The sequence below is a fragment of the Rattus norvegicus genome, chromosome 13, assembly GCF_036323735.1.
Source record: "Rattus norvegicus strain BN/NHsdMcwi chromosome 13, GRCr8, whole genome shotgun sequence".
Lineage (NCBI taxonomy): Eukaryota > Metazoa > Chordata > Mammalia > Rodentia > Muridae > Rattus > Rattus norvegicus.
Window position 1 is genome coordinate 38,487,927 of NC_086031.1, and position 18,405 is coordinate 38,506,331.

Genomic DNA, 18,405 nt, shown 5'->3' on the forward strand with positions numbered 1-18,405 from the left:
TAGTCTGGTGCAAATCACCTTTGCTAATGAAATATCTGGACATGGATACACTGACCACTGCAACACAAGCTGCTACCTGGACAGTTCCATGCCAGCACCCCACTCCCACTGCTTTAGTCAGATTCATGTTCTCCCAGGCCCAAAATGACCAGTCCTGCTCTATCTGCCTACTCAGATTACTCTCCGTTTGCAGCTCAGGGCAAGACCTGAATTCTTGTCCTACCCCAGGACTCTTACATTATCCTCACCAACACTAACTACTCCATCACCAGCATAACCATCACTAACACTGTAACAACTCTCAGTGAATCAAGTCTTTATCTGCTTTGTGATACTGGGCATGGATTCTTTTCTCAAATACTCCATTCTGACTCTCAAAGTCTTCCCTCATTCCCGTCACGTCATCAAGAAGACTAGCTGGGCCCTGTGTCCCCATGGCCCCAGACAAATGTAGAGACATAGATTAGGAGGAAAGATGTGGCATAGCTCTGCTCTGTGGATACCTTCAGACAAGAAACAAACAACAAAAACAAACATACAAATAAAATCCTCCAAACAAAAAGAAACCCCCTCTCGTATGTGTATGGCCCCACCCACATCTTTTACTGGCAGTGCCTTCCTCTTGCCGACGCTCAGACATCATGCTGCCACTCAATACACAGCACAGACTGTGTGTGTGTAAGTCAGCTTTGCCTCTTGACATTCAGAACGGTGAAGATTGAGAATTGAAAATGCTTTTATTAACCCAGCATCTAAGCAAGCAGCTTTTCTCATTTAAACATTTCTAACTTATGGAAGCAGACAAATATGTTTTATTAACCCTATTGTCTGGAGGACTTTAGATTCAGGTATATTTATTGTGCCTGTAACACCAGTCAACATTTCCATCTCGCACGGATATCAGGCTCAACTTCGGGTAACCTTAACAATGAATGGAAATTGATTAAAGTCACACATGCTAAATTATTTTTCTTCCCAAAGATAGCTAACAATTTTCTGAATAAACTTGACCTTTTCACTTCCGCTCAGTTTTAATATAAAGGTAAAAAGGAAATCACATTCAAACAAGTCCATCAATTCACTTGGGAAAGTCTACAAACCAATTTATGTTGGTGAAAATAAGAAGTCATTTACGCCTTTATTAAGATGCTTTGTCAAATCCCAGCATGCTTAGCAGTACTGATAGTCTATTTACTGTTTTCCAGGGTTTAAAATCTTTCTGAAGTCATTTTGTTGACAGAATGAAGATCATAGTTCTTAAGGAGAATAGATCAGATTGAGGAGGGCAAGCACAAGTTTCTGTAAAAGGATTTGAACTGATGAAGTTGAGTTGCAATTATGACTATTATTGTTGTTGTTTCTGCTGCTGCTGCTACTGTTGTTGTCTTACTTTTGGGATAGTGTCTTACATAAGTGTCTTACACTTCTGGTTTGGTCTTGAAACTCTCCACATGTAAAAGACAAGGGGCTTGAATTTTTATTCTGCTGCATTCATCGTCCAACTGAGAGGACCCAGTATGAGTGTTTCTAGGGATGGAACTCAGGGCTTTAGGCTGGCAGGGCAAGCACTGCACTAGCTGAGCCACATCACCTGCCTCATTATTTCTTATCATTAAATTTTTCGTGGTTATATTAATCATGATTTAACAAAGGGCCCCTGGAGCTTAATTCTCTCTGCAGGTCAACAATTTACAATTTACAAAGCACATTGATATTTACACCAAAAATTCTCCCCATTAAATTCAGCATGGAGTACAGATATCCCTGCCTAGAATGGTTATATCTTTTATAAATCTTTGAAATACAGCAGAACATAAAATATACACTGCGTGGAATTAGTTACTTAAGTAGCAAATCCAAAGACAGCAAAACCCTAAGCCCGGAAGGCAGATCACAACTGGTCACATTGCATCCACGGATGCAAAGTTGCAGTGTGAAAGCAGAGAGAGAGCACTGACGTTCAGCTTGATTCCTCTTCTTTATTTAGTTCAGAGTCGCAGCCTACGGGCCAGTGCTGCTGCCACAGTTAGGATGGGTATAATAATCACCCAGACAAACCCAACCAAATCCCACCCCCCCTCACAGGTTTGGAAGTTTGTTTCCATGGTGATTCAGTATCCCGTCAATTTGACAGTCTAACAATCAAAGGTAACTAGGTGGTTACATTTGATAAAAAACACTGAAATGCCATAATTAAAATCCACGTGTGATACCCCCATATCCATTCCACTACTGGACACTACGGTACTTCTGCATAGATTTTACTATCTCCTCCTCTGCATGCATGTGTAGGGTTGTGGGTCCTGCATCTGCTCTCCCACAGGGCTTGGATGCTCTTGAAGGCAGGACATAGGAAGGAAGTTGACGGTGCTTGTCTCACACTGTGACCAGGCAGGTATTGGGCTATAGGAAAGCTCCAGGACACTCTCGGGGGTGGGGAAGCACAGTCTGAGGTGTGGGACAGCGGGAGCTGGTTTCAGGGTGTCCCCCGACCTGTGACAAAGCTGGAACTATCTGGTTCTCAGGCTCTTGGACTCCAAAGGTACCCCTGGAAGCCACGGAAGAAATGAGAATTGAGTGAGGGCCCGCTGACTGGATCTAACCCAGCACCTGAGGGAAAAGGGGAGCTCCAGCTGGTCCCATGGGGGAGTCCTTGGCTTGACAGGAGACAGGCTTGATCTTGGGCTTGGTGGAGGCTATGACTGGGAGCACAAAGAAAAGTACAGGAGACTAGACGGCCGTTCTATAGGTGAAAGCCTTTTCCATGGCTCCCCATGGTGGATCCCAACGAAAAGAGGCAGTCCATGGTTTTAAGTCATGTATTGTCATGGCGGAAAGTGGACGAGTAAAACTATACCCCACTTCTCAGGGTGAGCCTGAGATTAAATACCTTTTGCAGGGAGGAATATCTGGGAAGGGAAGCTTATTGGCTAAGCCCTCCAGGCCTCTAGGTACCTCATTAAACTGGAGATCTGTCTTGAGCCCATGTGACCACAGGTCATGCCTTCTACATGTGGAGGAGCTTGGAGTATTGCCATGATGTGACAGATGGCCACAAATCTATAGAGGGGGAGGGCAGCTAGTGACAGAGACCTGGTGCCCAGGAACAGACAAAGCACCTATTATCCCTTCAGACTCTCTGGGACTTCAAGCCTTAGCTCAACCAGGAAGAAAGCTACCTTTCGTGGTCCCACACACATGTATTGCTGACCCCTTCCACTTGATTTGTGTCATGCACATGCACACAGCCCCCATACACAGCTTGGTTAGCCGAACATTATTTCCCTTTAGTACCTTTCATTTCATTCTTAGCCAAGCAATCACCAAAGAAGTTGACTGAATGTTTTGATATCACGTCTACTTTTCTAAATAATAAGGGATAGGTAGCAATAAAATAACATCCCAGGGGACATTTTCATGTCTTGCTTGCCGCTTCTTCTTTAAAATTTCCATCTTTAAAACCTCCCAATGGCCATGGGCTGTGGCTATAATAGCTGTAGCAGCAAATAAAAGAACTATCTTTGTAGATGGAAGGTGTGAAAAGGATTACTGCTTCAGTCTCTCAGCTACCTTCCCATAGAACACTGTAGTGTGTTTAGATAAATGGGACCAGGAGTGAATACATTGGTCCTTGAAACTTGTGTGAGAATTTTTCATATAGGAATTTGAGATATGTTTGAAGGCAAATCTTAATTGAGTCTGTCTTTTCTCCTCATTTTTCATTTGGATACATTTAGGCACAGAGGAGATAATGAACTTGGCAGAGAGTCAGAGTAAGACATTGATGAAGATGCGCATGCGCTGTAAGATTCCCACTTAAGTGCTTCTGGCTTGTATTTTCTCCGAGGAAAACACAGCTATACCATTCCACTTGTGTTTCATGGTTCACTGAACAGTGGCAATAGCACATTTTAAACACTTATCAAATGTCATAAAATGTCATTTAGTATTGTCCTCGATATGTAAATGGAAAATGAAAACTGATAAAGTTAATGTATATTTTGTGCTGGTTCAATACCCTAAATATAGCACTTTAAGTCATTCAACATACATAGCCAATTGTAGTAATATGGTCATATTAAATAAGATCGTGCTACATTGTGTCAAGAGAAAGTGGTCATATTAAAAAGGGGTTCTTTTAATGAGGCCCTAAACAATCTCTGTGGCTGCATCACAGCCTAGGTGGATAATAAAAATTGCCTTTGAACAGAGTACTCTAAATTTTTACAAGACTCCAATTCTCCTGTGCAATTATGGAATTTGAAATGTAATTCTCCCCGGAACCATAAAAGAATTAGACCAGAGAAACGCTGTTAAGAATAAAGCAAGATAAAAAGTATCTGCTTCAAAAACCCTTTTTATTTTTCTATTTCTTGGTGTCACGTTGTATTCCCAGTTATCCAGTTGTTATAGAAAAGACTATGAGAGAAGCCATGCAGACACTGGAATGTTTACTCGGTGATATTTGCTTTCTTAATAATAATGTATTGACGCACTGTCATTCATTACCTATGAAATGTACAAATTATACAAAATACATGATTCCCAGACAGTGGGGAATGGGCCAAGAAGCAATGGTCAGCAGAGTATTGACTATGGATTCATCACTGTATTTGCCCCATGGAAACAAAGAAATGGTGTGGACACAACACCCTACCCTGGTCCAGGGATGACTCTCATATGAATAGAGATATGCTAATTACAATGTAAAATGCTACCTCTGTTTGGCATCCCTCAATTCACCTGGTCTTAGAGGCCACCACTTTCTCAAGTCCAGGCATCCTATCACATCCACAAGCATCTGTTGCTAGATATATAAAGATGATAAAATTTTACACATTATTTAGGTCTTGGTACAACAAACAATTTGGCACAGAATAATCTGGTACCACAAAGAAATATCTGATGGGAAACACATGAATAAATTCTAATGGTGAGCATATGATCCGAGCCTGTCCTAATTTATGAGTCTAATGTTTTCCCTACTGCAAAACACTTCCACTGAGAAACTGGTTATCTGTTTCTGTTTTGTCTTTTGATTTTTTTACTGTTTCTAAGATATTTTTAAATTCTGTTTCAATTTTAAGATTTATTTTTAATTATATCTATGTGTGTGAGTATATGTAGGTTAATGGAATGTTCCCAGAGGCTAGAAAAACAGCATTGAAACTTACAAAGCTTGTATTACATGGGACTAAAGGCACCTAACATGGGTGTTGGGAAGCAGACTCCAGTCCTGTGGAAGAGCAAAAAAAGTTCAACAATTCAGTCACTCTCTAGCCCTGTGTTTCAATTATTAATCGTATATGTAAATAAAAGTGTTTTGCCTGAGTAACTTTAAGACAAATTTAAAGTTTCCATTAGTTGTAATGCATAGCTTCTGCATAAAAAGTTAAAATACAAGGATATGTGAGTAATACAAGCAGTGAAATAAAACTCTTTAAGGACTAGATTATGCTTGGCCCTAAGATGTATTTTATATTCACTAATTCTGCCAATCCTCACAAAAGTCCTGTGAAGGGGTACTCCATTATTCCCATTTAAAATTAATAAACCAAATTCAAATAAAGCAAGTAAGTTTGTCACAGTTAGGTCAGACTGTGGGAGGTGATGCTAGGATTCAGAACTTTGTCTTACTCCACTGTCTGAAATATTCATGGTATTCCTCACCGGGTTCGGCACTGAGAGAAAATCAGAAAAGAAATATGCTGAACTCCCCATTTTATCATATGAGTCCTTTGCTCCATCACACACAGACATGTATACAAACAAATAAATAGCACTTTAAACATGTGCTGTGGATCCTTTTAACGATATTGACTAAGCATTTTAATAATTGTTGTTCATGTAAATCATAAAATACCTTGTAGAAAAAAGGATAATGGCACTTCAACAATAAAAGTGAAGGGTGAGCTCTACTGAGGACTATGTGCAAACTCAAACTGTTGATGATGCTTTGGAGGGAGGCATGCTGGCCTTATTTAAGGGAGGGCAAATAACTGCCACGTGCCAGCCCTCCATGACAAATATGCTATATAAATATTTTATACTTTTAGATGCAAGAAGAAAATAAGCCTTCCCAAGTACTGAGATATAAATAATACAAGCATTAAAGATTTCAAGATGTTGTGAGGAAATTGACGAAGGGAAATGTTGAAATCAACACATTAAGTGGGATAGAAAACTAATTTTACTTTCCCTACTTGATTTATTAGAGGGCAATATGATCTGGCCTCTGACATTAGGTAAAAACTTATTATTTTTATCCTTCTAAATGGACAAATGTGCTTCACTTGTTTGTAAATACATATGCATACATGTATACAAACATATACCCATATACAGAGATATATCCATATACAAACATAAACATATATATATAGTGATAAATCCATATACAACAAAATACGGACATGTATACTGAATATAAACTAAAAATATGTACATGTGCACATATATACAGATATATAAACCCATAAATATATGGACTTACAAGTATATACATATATATATTTATACATACAAATACTGACATATACACATATGTATATACACACACATACATATATATGTATATATATATATATATATATATTTACTAAAACTCCTTCCCAGGGGAGATATAAGCCTTATCAACCCATTTTCCTAAACATCAAAAGATAAACTTGGGCACAATTCCATTAAAGTTCACTCTGGGGAATCAATGAACTAATTGGGATTCTTTTTAAAGTATAGATCAAGAATTACTTATAGCAGTGTGGGCACTCCCAACAAGAGGCGAACTTAAAAAGCCTTAGCCCACAAGGATGAGGGCTTCCCTGTAGCTACATAGATGAAGATTCCTACCCTGACCAATATACTCCAACCTCTCTTCAAGGATACGTAGATATCCTCTAAGCAGATGCTAGGGAGTGATGATTCAATGACCCTCTCCACCCTTCCATGAAGGTGCTTAAATAGTCAATCATCCCAGATGTGATGATATTTTTGCAAATATTTGCAGCTGAACTCTCCAGCTTGGACTTGGCCTAGTCCCTCATAATACACACAATGAAACGCATACATGCATGGAAACATACACATATATACATATGCACACAAAAATGTTTGCACTCCAATATAACCATACATACATGCAATGTTAGTATACATATGCACACACACACACACACACACACACACACACACACACACACACACACACATTTCCTACTTCTAATGAACCATTATCCATGTCTTAGTGCCCATCCTCTGGAGAAACAGATTAAGTGAAGTTCATTTCATATCCCTAAACCATGCTGAGTTGGGGGATTCCTTGACCCTCATTATCCTCCAGAGCTAATCTTATTCCCATCACCTTGACACACTTGATTACCTCAAAGTCTATTCTTTCACAAGGGGGCTTGATAAAATTAAATTACATAAATCAAACTAAGGCACTTAGGATGACAACAATTTGATAAAATATTCTTAAGTTATTTTGACCAAGGATAATAATAACAAAACATTTCTTTGTATAATACAACATTTTCACTTTTGCCATAATAGAAAAATATTAAGCATCCAGAGACAGCTTGTATTGATTTTTAACTTTATAGCATCTAGAATTTCCTGGAAAATGAAACTCTATGTCTTTCTATGCATGAGTTTTGAGACTGGTTAATTGATGTGGGGAAATGGACCCCAATTGTGAGTGGTACCACGCCATGGGCTGCACCCTGAACTGAAGAGAATGGGCCATGAGCTGAGTGCCACCGTCCATCCTTCTGCTTTCTGACTGTGAATCAGTGCGGCCTGTGACTCCTACTGCTGTACCTTCACGCCTTCCTGAAATGTCTTGAGTATTTGGTCACAGTAGTGAGAACAATAGCCAATCCACAACCTGCTTTAGACAGATCTACCTAATTCTTCTTCCTAATACACAACATTCTGTATCTACACCTACCTGGGTTTTACCACCCATGCAGCACTGTTTGTCACACGAGCTATGTATCCCGCACTTGAAGATTCTAGACCATACTTATTGTCATACTGCTAGAACACAGATGACCAGCCCTCTGGATCTCCACACCAATCCAGTCATTTAAATTAGTAGTTCCCAAATAAAAGGGCAAGGTACTGTTTCCTGTAATCACCTGGTATCAGCATCCCCAGAGGGACTATTTCAGCATAATTTAGTTTCTCTGCAACATAATTTAGTTTTCTCCATGTCTCTTGGATTAATTCCTTGCTGGCTAAACCATTGTGCAAGTCAAGAAAATTGTAGTCCTAAGACCTGATTTGGAAGACAATTATATATAATCATAGAACTAAATCTGCAGAAATGCATGTGGATCTGTTAAAGCAGACTGTCTGCCTAGCTGCCTGAGCACTGACCCTACCCTCCTTGTCACTGGGGCAATGCCTATTAGATTTCACTTCTTAATTTATATGCCATTTTTCTCCTTAGGAAATACCAGATCCTTGCCTACCATACGCTTCTTGGGATTTTCCACATTATCTGACACTGACCAGCTACCCAGCATACATTTCGCCCTGTTTGTCTAAACTATTATCTGTCCCTCCGACTTAGTCGCAAAACGTTTGAATCCAAAAACCTGTGTGTGTGTGTGTGTGTGTGTGTGTGTGTGTGTGTATTATATCATTCCTAGTAGATCACTAATAGTGTGAGTGAATGAATATTCATCCTGAAACTAGTTTCTAAAGCAAACAAAATAGAAATGTATAGCATACCTCTCCCTTTCAATTGCTTGAAAATAGCGTGAAAAACTTAGGAACAGAGTATCTTTCAGATACTGTATAAGAGTTACATAGAGCACTAGAGAACAACTCTATCTTAGAATTAGAAGAGAAACTTTAGATCATTGAAAAAAGAGAAAGGTTTATGTAGACTGTCTTCATGACAGATTGTAATTAAAGAGAGCAGAACATTCCAGGAGGGTTGGGGAACTGTGCATTTCATGTGAGGCTGTAGGGATGCTCTCTAAGAACCATATGGAAGACATAGTAGAATACGCACACAGAAGCGTCAGGAGAAATGAGGAAACGTGCTACCCTAGGCTCCCTGTTATCACTGCCTGGCACATGCCTTATCTGAAAGAGATTAGAGTTTCTTCAACTGTAAAGCTTCTCAAGGATTCCAGCTGGGCCCAGGCCAGTTGCTAATCCTTTCTTAGTATCAAATTTAGGGCTCTGAGGCACAGGTTTGGTGGAAACTTATAGGAATGGATCAAACCTACAGACTATTATTAAATATCAAATTCAAAGGTGGCAAATATGGCTCTGCAGTTGAAAACTCCTCACTGCTCATTCGCGAAGACGTGAGTTTGGTTCCCAGCGCTCACAAAGTTTAACTCAGAGCCACCTGCCAGCTCCATGGGATCAGGTGCCACCTTTCTGTTGCCACGGATACCTGCATTTAAATGTACTTATCCACAAGAAACACATACATGAAAGAAACACGCTGGAGCTAGAACCACATATAAAGATTACAGTTGAATATAATGGTCAAATTATATTTTTTAAGCAAGAAAGACCATTCCAAACTGAAAATAGTCAAACTGGGTTGTCAGCTTGACTCTGGAATCATTGTATTATGACAAAGTAACATATTTCAAAGATACAATTGTTAAAATTAATTGAATCAAATATAAATTCAGCCAAATCTCTCTCTCTCTCTCTCTCTCTCTCTCTCTCTCTCTCTCTCTCTCTCTCTCTCTCTCTCTCTCTCTTTCTCTCTCTCTGCACGTGTACCCACATGACGAGACCAGAGGTCAACCTCAGCTGCTTTTCTTTGAGTTCTTTATACTTTGTTGGTTTGGGGCTTTTTTTATTTATGTTACATCCTAGGTCTTCCGTTGTTTTTTGTACAACTACTAAGCAAGCCATGAATTCATAAGGAAGGGCTCCAGCAGCTCAGCCTCCCTCCAGTTAGTTTTTACAGCATGAGTTTCTCTGAGTGAGCCAGGCTGACGTTTCTGTTTCTGGTGATTCTGGTGACTTTTCTCTTTGGCTTCCTTTGCTTCTGCTAATTTTCCCTTCACCCATTTCAGGGATCTTCTTTGGCCCTTAGAGTATATGATACGCTCAGTGTGTACATTCATTCTCTTGGGAGAAGTTTGCTCTGAACTTGATTATTTACAACAATGTCAACAGCATGCTGAGTGACAGTGTAGAGATTTTAGTTCTGCCAAGGTAACATTTACAGGGCAGTCTTTTTATAATAGTACCCATTCCCTTGATGACCTCATCAACCATCTTATAGGCCCACTAAGAACAACTCAATCATCTAAAAGGGCTAGTGAACATATGGCAGGTGCCTCCCCCTCTTTCCCTCTGTGTTTGTTATTTTGGTGAATTATTGGAAGATGCCTAAAAGACAGAGTTCCTTACTAACATGGAACTCAGCAAGGATGGTAAGCTGGCTAGACACCGAGACCCAGAAACTGACCTGCTTGGCTTATCTCAGTGCTAATACTACAAACTTGTGCCACTATGCCTGCCCTTGTCTGTTTTCTTGACTCTTTTATAATGCGATTTCTGGGAACCAAGTTCCTTGCTTTCTTGTGGACTTCAACAGCACTGTGTTACTTAGGAGATGCTAATTTAATAGTTAAGAATTTGGTAACAACCACAACCACTTTTGCGGCTCTCTGAGTACAAAACACCCTGTGAGCGTGGTACAAAGAGAACTGTATGATGTGACAGTGGGGGGAACCATGTCCTCTAACTGCTCTTGGCCAAAAAATGGTCAGATAGCACAGTCAAAAGATTCTCAGAGATATTTCTACATAAAGGTCAGACAGGTGTCCCTGAATGGTTTCGTACTTTAAGGAGAGATCTCTGAGCTATTCAAACAATGGTTCAACTAGTGTAAGGATGCAATGGGGTTTAGTCAAAACTAGACCAACATCCATGAATCAAATATATCTGCATGCACATCTCATTGTGGATGAGAGGACAAGCCCTGTGCCTTTACCAGATAAAATGGATGTCTGCTTTCAGTATACAAACCTTTTTCCCTTGTGAAAAGAGTGACTATGTGTCTGAGGCAAGCCAGACTTCTTCGGCAAAAATGTGGTAAAAAAAAAAAAGAAGAAGAAGAAGAAGAAGCACAGTTGGAGGCTGAGTTAGACCAAAGGCTTTCTGGGTGTTTGATGTCTCCCGTTACTGTCAAGATCCTTGGCATTCATAGACCCTTAACAAAGTATTAAAGACCTCAGTTGCCCTGGAGCTTCCATTGTGGAAAAGGCACAGAGGGGAGAGAAAAAGACTTTCATGCTAAACTCATCTTGGTTTTCCCCTTCGTCTTTCCCTTTGACTCTTCGTTTTTGCATTTCTCTCTTTACTGAAAGGTTCCCTCTTTTAATCCTGTGAACATCCTGTGAGCATGGTACAAGGGGAACTGTATGATGTGACAAGTCCTCTAACTGCTCTTGGCCAAAAAATGGTCAGATAGCACAGTCGAAGGTTTCTCAGAGATATTTCTACATAAAGATCAGACAGGTGCTCCTGAATTCTGGATTACCCTAAGAATAAAGCATATAAAATCCAGTACAAACTGGAAACAGTGCTTCTCCCTAAAATAGGGGGATGGTTTCATAGAGGCAGAGCCTTAACAAAGATAATAAAAAGTGTGTGTTGATATTTTTAGGTTTATTTTTGTTTTGAATTTGGTGTACATTTGAGTGGCTATGTGCATTCATGGGTGTGTAGTTGACTACAGAGGCCAGAAGAAGGCATCAGATCTCCTTAAACTGGAGTTACAAGCACATAGATGCTGCGTGATATGTATGTCAGCAATCAAACCCAGACCTTCTAGAAAAGCAGTGTGCACTCTTAACTATTGAGACACCTTTCCAGCACCCATATTAATATTTTACTATTAAGATATTTATTAAAATTTCATATTCTTCTGTCTCCTGAAAAGAAGATTTACAAGGAAAAGAAGATTGGATATGTTGACAAGTTTAACATCTACTAACATGTTTAAAAATGGGAGCATACTAGAAAGGCAGCTCAGTGGGTAGAGCACTAACTAGGAGGATCTAAGTTTTAATCTCCAAAACTCACATAGAAGAAGGATATAGCAGAGCACAAGAAATCCTAGCACTCCAGTAGGAACCTAGAGGCAGACAGGAGAATGCCTGAAAACTGTGAGGCAGATAGTCTTAGATAAACAAGGAGGACAGTTTGAAGGTTGTCTTCTGAACTCCACATATACCCCATGACACTCTCATGTGTGCAAACACATGCACATGCACAGGCACAGACATACACACAAACGCAAGAACACACACACACACACACACACACACACACACACACTAATAAAAAGTAGAAAATTTTCTCATGTGGACGATATAACCAGTGCTACCCAAAGTCTTATGACTGTTGCATGAATATAATCAAGTCACATCCCATAGAAACCTCTGGAAGAACACTTCTATTTGTAGGCTTCTGTACACATTTTAAAATTAAATCACTGTCTGAACTTATTGTAAAGCAATGTCTGGGCTTATTGTAAAGGAAAAATGTGACTGAATTTAAAATTAAAGGTTAAAATATATTGTAAGCTAGAAGAATGTAAAGCCAGAGAATCTCATTTGAAGGAATCTCTAAAATGGTTCAGTTTTAGCTGGAATTTGAAATGATGTTTTTTGGTCTTCATTCTCATGCCTGTACAGGTTTGAGTGCAAGCATACATTTGCATATGTGTGTAGGCCAGTGGTTTACCCTCCTTACCTGTCATTCTTTAGTGATATCTGCTTTGGTTTATGTTAGAGGGTCTTCCGTTAACCTAGACTGTGCTTAGTAGTTTCTGTGGATGACCATGAACTCCCCCCTGTTTCCACATCCCTAAGGCTAGGCTCACAAGTGAACATCACCGTGCCCAGTTTTCAGGGATCCAGGATCAAATAGCTTTGGATACACAGCAGGAGGTGGATACACCACCTAGAGTCATCTTCCCAACACTCAGTCTACAGTCTTTAAGAATGACCTGGGCCTGACAATCCAGAGCACCTGCTAAAGTGTCTTAGCCCTTAGGAGAGTTCAAAAGCAAAGTAGGGAGGCCAGGAGATGGCTCAGCTGCTCATGGGGTTTTCTTCCAAGCCTCACAACATACATTTAATCACTTAGGACCTAGGAAAATGTGGAAGGAGAGAACTGAGTGCAGACACTTGTTACTTGACCTTACAGATTCACCTCAAATAAAAGTAAAGTTGTTTTATTTTTTCTGAAATTTAAAGACAATGGCAACAATACAAATTTTCAAAGAACAAAAGAGGCACCTTGCCTAGATCTGAAAATCATGTCAAGTAGTGAAGGGCATAAGAACAAAGGGCATGAACAGTTTCAGCCTGTTCCCTGAAAGCCTGCAACAGGTCAAGTCACATTGCTTTATGGCTTTTTCAGGCTGTTTTACGTTCCAACACCTAGGCTAGCCAGTTGCCAGCTTCTCAGAATATCCATAAGTGAAAGGAATGGACGCTACTCGCAAAGTGGTGTTTCCTCCCTCTGATCGTTGCAAACAAATGCCACTGGTGTGATTCACAGCCAGATGTTAGTGAAGACATAAGATATAACAAACACATGGAGGCAGAGAGATAGCAAGGAGGTTACAGGAACTTGCTGTTCTTGCAAAAGGCCTGAGTGAAGTAAGTCCTTAGCATCTATGTCAGATGGCTCCGAACTGTTTGTAGGTCCAGCTGCAGGTAATCTGTCTGCCTTTTCTGTTCAGAGTACAGAACCTTTATCTTCAGCCCCAACATGTGCATAAATAGAAATAAAAAATAAAATATATGAAATATTAACTGTTTCTGATAATAGCAATGTTACATACAAAGAAATAATGACAAGTTTTCCTCCACTAAAGTAATTTTAAAACTAGTTTAGAGCCATGCTCAGTCTATTCTGGTCTACTCTGCGATCTGTAAAATATATCTAAAGTTTTGCTCTAATGCACAGCTATCCCCTACTCTTGAATAATGGAGTCACCCTACATGAAACATCCATTTGTCACAACGGCATTTCTTTTAAGAGAACTTCTGCTGATCAGAACTACCATTATAACAAGTACCTGTAAGTGGTCTTTGACTTGGAAATATAGGCACATAAACTTATTTTACTCTTCATTTAAACTTATGAGTTCCCATAATATAATTAATATTACTTTTCAATGAGATAACCAACCCTGGACATGTAGCTTATGGTGTGGTACATGACTATTTTGTGATTTTTCTGAGCTCTATCCCAGAACTACCTCTCCACCTTAAAATACAAGTACAGCAACCAAAACAGAAAAGACTTCAATATATCCACAAGAGAAACAAGTAGAGTTTGAGTGTTAGATAGGAATATAGAGATGCATAGTTCCTACTGCTTATGTGCTTCTGGAAAGATGAAACACAACCACGCAAAATATCAAAGTAATCCTAGGTAAAATGGGACAGATCTGATCTCAGATTCGATCCTCAGAACCCATGTAAAAACCAGGCGTAGCGGAGCATACTTGTGAAGCCAACCTTGAGGACATAGAGACAGTAGGCTTAGCCTAACCACACAGCCTCAGTACCAATCCAGGAAAGGAAAGGAAAGGAAAGGAAAGGAAAGGAAAGGAAAGGAAAGGAAAGGAAAGGAAAGGAAAGGAAAGGAAAGGAAAAGAAAGGAAAGGGGAGGGGGAGGGGGAGAGGGAGGAGGGGGAAGGGGAGGGGGAGGGGAGGGAAAGGGGGAAGGGAGGGGGAAAGGGAAGGGGGAGGAGAAGGAGAAGGAGAAGGAAAAGAATGAGGAAGAAGAGCAAACAGTGTTGCAAGGAGCAACACTCAGAGTTGATCACTGTCCTCTATATGCACTTGAATACACTCTAAAATTGCACACAAATGCATGTGTTCTTGCACACACATATAGCTTTAATCTGTACCTGGTAAGTATGTCAGATTAGATTAACTTACTTTAAAAGCAACTATGATGAACTAGGAACAGAGGTGCAGAAGAAAATTTATGGTCGGAACGCTGTAGGAGGGAATCAAGTCATAAAATCAAAAAATAAGGAGTAGCTATCCCCTTATGGGAAAATTCACTGTAGGAGACAAATTCACCTCTTCTCCATAGAACTCTATTTAAATATGAGATCAGGCCTTGGGGGTATGTTTTTCTAAAGCCTAATCCATACTTGTAGTTCAATGTCAGTTTAGTGGTTGAATGATTCTTGAGTAGGTTATGAGAGAAATCTGTAAAGGGATGAAATCAATTGGTTAAAAAAGTGAAAACTTACATTTTCTGAAAGACTGTTTACTGGGCCATTTGTCATCATACTCATTGGCAAATACTGTACTTCATAGAATCTGCATAAACATGTAACATGTATTTTTATTCAAATTGTCATGCCATAGTACCAAAAGAGATGTGAAATTAGTTTCTACTAAAACAAAACACTTTTATTCATTGTATGCATCTTTTATTTTTACCGCATATTATTTGAACACATTTTAGTTTCAGGATGGCATTTTTTAGCTTTCATTTGTTAGACTTTGGTAGTGTTTGCCCTTTATTTGTTTTCTCATTCCCCATTTCTTAAGAATGAAGGAAAGGCTTGAGATGTGTTTCAGCTGGGACAGTTGGCCTAGAGTCCTGTGTTCCATTGCGACCACATAAATTACGTACGGTGGTACATGCCTGTCCTCTCAGCACAGAGTGCGTGAACACAGACTTCAAGGGTATCCTCAGCTACACAGGGAGTTTGGTGCCAACCTTGGCTACAAAAGTCCCTGTCTTATAAACAAAAAGGAATGCAAAATAAAGGAAAAGAAAAGAAAAGGAAAATGTAAAAGGGGGTCATAAGAAAACTTCAGTCTGAAACAGAACATGTGATATTGAAATAGAATACAGTATCAATAGACAAACTAATATGGGAGAAGGAAAACAAGTCCACACATAAACAAGGAACTATAGACAACTAACAAATGCTGAGACTGTAAGAATACACCTTCTAAGGGATGAGCCTCCTAGCTTATTATACATACCAATTGGTCAGCCCTTAAGTCATATACAAACTGTAACTAAATAGATTGACCAAACTGTATTTACATATGTATACCTATGTATGCATATAAACATACACATACATGCATGCTCACACATATACACACAAATACAAACACACATGAGCGCGCGCTCCTTAATTTAAGAAATAAAAGGGGTTATAAGAGGGTTAGAGAGAGGAAAGGGAAGGGTAAGTGGTATAATTATATATTCAAACAATAAAAGAATGAAATTTACAAAGACTGTTAGAGCTCATTATTATAATCTATTCTGGAAGCTCTTATAATACAGAACCCACACTTGTCAAGGCTGGGCTAATGTGATTTTGACAATAAACACATAGGCGACCAGGAAAGTGAGAAAATAAATCTGAGGGTTGTAAAGATGATACCAATGATGGCAGACTACAGAGTTTCCCAGAGGGGACATTAGCTTCAGAAACATCCATTTTTATTAAAACCTGTGCATTAGCAATCTCCCTCATTTGAAATTGAGATTAAATCCATAACATTTTCAGCCTGAACACTGTTACAGAACATAGAAATTTTCTTCCAATAGATAAACCCCAATAGATAAGTTCCATGTGAATATCAAATTCTCGCATGCCCACAGGTGTGTTCTAGATATGTTTTTGCAAACTAACTCCCACCAACTACATCATATTATAAATGTCCTTCAGGATATACCTAGATTTTAAAAAGTCTTTGGGGACCATGTCATGAATAGCAGTTATTTTTTTCTGCATCTTAAACTTACCAACATATTTGAATACATTGACTTATTTTGATAGAGGTTGTTTAAAGAGTCTACTCTCCATAAGAAATATTATAATAGAAAAGATTTTTGCTTTCTTAAGACTCATAGAATGGGGAATGGAGAGATGGCAGTTAAATAGCACTTACTGCTTTTGGAGGGGACTCACAATCTCTTCCTAGCACACACTGGACTGCTCGCAACTACTTAATACCTCCAACTCCAGGGAATCCTACACCTTCTTTTGCCTTGTGTGAATTCTTGTATGCACATGGCTATGTTAATTCACAGATACACACAGTATATATATACATATATATATACATATATATGAAACAAATATTTAAATATTTACTGTCAGCATCCTCGCAGATAAAGTTCACTGGCCACTGATCTACAGTCTAAGTGTGATGAGGCCTCTGGATTCCCTGCTGTCTTATTTTCTGTAGGGCTAAACTTAGTGCTCATTAGTTACAAAGACAGCCAAGTTTAGAATTTTAAATTTAAGCTAATTTTGGCAGCAACTTTTATTACACACCCTTAATATTCTATCACCACTCATTTCATTTGGCCATAGTAGAGAAAGTCCTGTTTATTAGGATTCTTCAATATTCCAGGCATAGACAGACTATTTGGAAGGATAAGGCTTATTTTCATCTTCACACACACTTAGTGAACTACTGCCATTTCCAATTTAATGATTAGAAAACAGAAGCCCAAACTGTTTGTAAAAATCAAAAATCACCTAAGGATGTACCACTAATAGGTGGCTAGGCTCTCTCTCTCTCTCTCTCTCTCTCTCTCTCTCTCTCTCTCTCTCTTTCTCTCTCTCTCTCTTTCTGTCTCTCTCTCTCTTTCTCTCTCTCTCTCTCTCTCTCTCTCTCTCTCTCTCTCTCTCTCTGTGTGTGTGTGTCACACTCTCTTCACCATGCAAATAAAATTTCAAAATCTCATTCAAGCCATTCTCCAACAAAATGCTTTGAGGCAACCATCACACATTTGAATTTCTGGGACAAAGCAGGCATCATCAGACCTTGTCTGAGACGCTTGTTCCAAGCGCTGAGTCCACCATTAGGATAGCCACTGTTATGCAGAAACTATATTTTAAAGCATTGAAGATTTCTGGTTGATAAAGGACACAAATGGATTCCTTCAAGTCAGAAACAGCATAGTGACAAAGGGAAACTGTACTAGGAAAGATGCATCCAAGTGGCTGTTACAAATGAAGATAGGAGAAAAGCACTTTAAGTGACTGCTTTATCAAGTGAGGACAATTTCCTTAAAAACCATGTCACTATGATGTCAAATCTAAGAGCAACAGGAGTGGAAATGGCTGTGGGAACTTCCTGCCTGACAGTTTTGGGAGAACCAGAATTTGGATTTAGTACTGTAGTATCATTCTATGTCAATTTGACATAAGCTATAGTCATTGGAGAGGAAGGAGCTTCACCTGAGAAAATGCCACCCTAAGAACCAGCTGCATGGCATTTTCATAGTGAATAATGGGGGAGGGCCCAGCACATTGTGGGTGGTGACATCCCTGGTCCTGGGTTCTATAAGGAAGAATGTTGAGCAAGCCAGGGATAGCAGGCCAGTAAGCAGCACTCCTCC

The 18,405-nt window shown here is 39.4% G+C and overlaps 1 protein-coding gene and 1 long non-coding RNA gene across 2 annotated transcripts in view; both read right to left on the reverse strand.

Annotated features, from left to right (window-relative positions):
* The window catches only part of Dpp10 (dipeptidyl peptidase like 10), a 1,676,457-nt gene that overhangs the window by 1,342,396 nt on the left and 315,656 nt on the right, over positions 1 to 18,405 (reverse strand). The gene's annotated exons all lie outside the window — the stretch shown is intronic.
* Positions 14,728 to 18,405, reverse strand: part of LOC108352624 (uncharacterized) — a 64,918-nt gene continuing 61,240 nt past the window's right edge. Inside the window, exon 3 of the long non-coding RNA XR_010056985.1 lies at positions 14,728 to 15,344. This is a non-coding gene — a long non-coding RNA (uncharacterized LOC108352624). The remainder of the gene's footprint in view (positions 15,345 to 18,405) is intronic.